Genomic DNA, 3,497 nt, shown 5'->3' on the forward strand with positions numbered 1-3,497 from the left:
TTTCCCTTGTTTCTGCTACTGTTCACGACAGAACATAAAAAAAAAATAAAAAAAAAATTATTCGGTTTTTGCTGAAAAACCGAGATAAGTTTATGGGCTGATTCGTTTTTTTTTTAGAGTTACCGTATGAAAAGAAGGAAAAAAATTTTTGTTTTCTGTTTTTTTTTCGGCTGTGGTGAAATAAAAAAAAAAAATAGTTCAGTTTCTCTTTTAGTTTTGCCGAGACAATTAAAAAAAAAGGGGATTTTAATTTTGTTTTGTTTTGGCAAATTAATTATTGTGAAGCGGTTCATAATTAATAGATACCTAATTATTTTAAAGCAGTTTAAAATATTGATGGATTAAATTCATATTACAAGTTTAATATGAATTAAGTTTGAAATTAATGTGATTAATTGAGGAATTGTCACTTAATTTGTTAATATAAATAGGTGGTTTGGATAAATTAATCAACATAATTAAGGAATTGTGTCATGTATGTTTAATTTATTTTTTAGTTGATGCATTTTATTTTTTGTTGAATGAATCGTTGAATGAATTTATTTACGTATTTTTTTTTTGCAATCGGTTGTAATTTGTAATACTTAGTGTGGCCTTAGTCAAATTATGTTTTCGCAATGAAGGAAACATAATTTTTTATGTAATTATGAGATCTCGAATCTCCTTTATTTTTCCTTTAGTTTTGGGTTTTGAGATTAGAATGTAATAAATAGGTTTATTATGTAAATTTATTTATTGTAATTTTCGAAGAAGACTAAAGATGGAGATTGGAGCTCACTCCCGCTACATGGATCAAGATGGAACATCGAGACAAGCATCTCGGGTCCAAGGATGGATTCCAAACTTGTATTTAATGTTCATTTTGATAGGATAGGCCACAGTAGGACTTTTTATTGTTTTTACGTTTTTCATTCCAATTGCTTTTCATTCACATGATAGTTTATGCATCATATTCCGCCTAAAACCAAACCACCTACTAAAATGCATGAAAATTGACACATATAGGTTGTATGTTAGTTTTCATAGACATACAGATGTCACATGTTTATTAAGCCATCATCTTAGTTTAATCATTCACGCATGCTAGATATTAGTTCACTTAAAATGAATTAAAATAAAGTTGATGGGATCTTCCTCTAAAACGTAAATTGAGATTAGTCTTTATAAGGGCAAACAACTATGAATCCCTTGTTCGTCGGTAGGCATAATATGACCCCTTCTACGTTGGGTAAGTAGTTTGTGTTGACTTAGTTTATCTCAACATTATAGTCCGAAGAGTTTCTCATGATTATGATGGACTAAAGATAGAATTTTACAGAAATTTATCGACCAAGAATTCTAACGGTAGAATTAGCTAAAAGGTTAGCTTATCAATTTACAGATAATTGAGTCTTGGGATCATTTATATAATTCTTGAGGAAGGTCAATTGTATAAATGTTTTGAGTCTTCGCGTTATGACACTAGTTCATTAGACTTAAATTAAAATCGATGCACATGCTTATTATTTATTCTTCTTTTCGCAGTGTAGAACACGTTTATTTTACTGTTACAACAAAATGTCTGGAAATAACGCAATCCAAATTCCTAATGCCACACTTGGACGCGAGTCCTGGCTGAAAATATTCATGGACCAAATGAATCAGTTCACACGTCTGAAAAACGACGGGTCTAACTTTGCGGACCGGGAGGCAAAGCACTACGGAATGCTTGCCATTGCGACGGTAAGCTCGGTGTACTTAATCGAGCCAATACCGTAAACCTGCACCCCAATGTAGGAGTCAACGAGTCACTCGCTTATAGTGACTTCGTTATGGAATCGGGTGCGATAAAGAACGTACTCATCTTTGCAATGGAAACCAATTTGCAGAGACGCTTCATTGCCCAAGGTGCGAACAAGATTTTCACCACGCTCACTAACGAGTTCTCAAAAGCACCGAGAATCGTTACATATGAGCATACCTGTCGCTTCTTTGATGCGAAACTCCAGAAGGGCCAACCGGTTAGCCCACACATTCTTCACATGATTGAGAATGTCGAGAAGCTGGAGGCACTTGATTGCAAAATCAGTGAGAGCATTGTCATTGACCGAATGCTTCATTCTCTTCATGATGGTTTTGCCCTTTTCAGGGCGAACTACTACATGAATGACTTGAAAAAGAGTCCTCATGAGCTACACTCCCTTCTCGTACAGACCGAGAAGGATATAAAATTGAGTGGGAGCATGAAGCAGGATGTTCTCACGATTTCCAACAAGGGTAAAGGTAAGGGCAAGGCTCATGGCGACCTAGCTGTAGGTAAGCCAAAGTTTAAAAAGTCAGGAAACGGTAAGAGTGGGCCCGGTGAGACTAGTGGCTCACAGGGCAAGGCAAAGAGCAAGGGCGGTGACAATGAGTGCCACCATTGTCACAAGACTGGACATTGGAGGAGGAATTGTCACGTCTACCATGAGGACATCAAAGCAGGCCGCGTCGTTCCTGTTGGTATGTCATCTTATATTCATATGATTGAGATTAACCATGCAAGTTTCGGAACTTGGGTACTTGATACTGGTTGAGGTTCTCATCTGTGTAATCATTTGCAGGGCCTAAAGAACATCATACTTTTCGAAAAAGGTGATGTGGACCTGCGAGTCGGGAATGGTGAACGAGTAGTTGTTGTCTCGAAGGGAACATATGTAATCCAACTCCCTAGTCGAGAGAAGGAGCGAGCCAGCTCACATCTGCGCCATCAACAACGACGAGGAGAACCATGTCGAACCTTGGCACCAAGCCATTATCAACTACAAAACCAAAAACGAATTCCCTTCTAACTCTGATACAAGAGGACAAAGAGCCATACGTTTACTTGCATCACAATTCGTGATAAACCAAGAACAATTATACAAAAGAACACCCCAAGGGATTCTTCTCCTTTGCGTCGATCACCACAAAGCCAAAAAAGTCATGGGAGAGGTCCACGACGGAGAATGCGACCCTCACATGAGCACAATGATGCTGACCCGAAAAATCATTCGGTTAGACTACTACTGGACCACCATAAAAGACGATTGCAGAAACTACGTCAAACATTGCCACAACTACCAAATCTTCGCCAACATACAAAACATACCATCATCCCTTTTGTACACCATGACATCACCCTGGCTTTTTTTGACCTGGGGCATCGACATCATCGGAAAGGTCAACCCGGTAGGCACCAAAGAGCATTGCTTCGTCCTGGTCGCCATCGACTACTTCACCAAATGGGTGAAAGCACAGTCCTATGCAGTCTTGACCGCCAAACAAGTGGCCATGTTCATCCAGGACAACATCATCTGCAGATATGGGGTACCCCATGAAATCATCAGCGACCAAGGCTCCCACTTCCGGGCAGAAACACAAGCCTTGCTGGACAAATACAAATTCAAGCGGCATCGATCATCCCCCTACCGCCACTAAACCAACGGCGGTAGAGGCAGCAAACAAAACTCTTGTCACCATTATCAAGAAGATGCAAG

Source organism: Silene latifolia, chromosome 10, assembly GCF_048544455.1.
Source record: "Silene latifolia isolate original U9 population chromosome 10, ASM4854445v1, whole genome shotgun sequence".
Taxonomy (NCBI): domain Eukaryota; kingdom Viridiplantae; phylum Streptophyta; class Magnoliopsida; order Caryophyllales; family Caryophyllaceae; genus Silene; species Silene latifolia.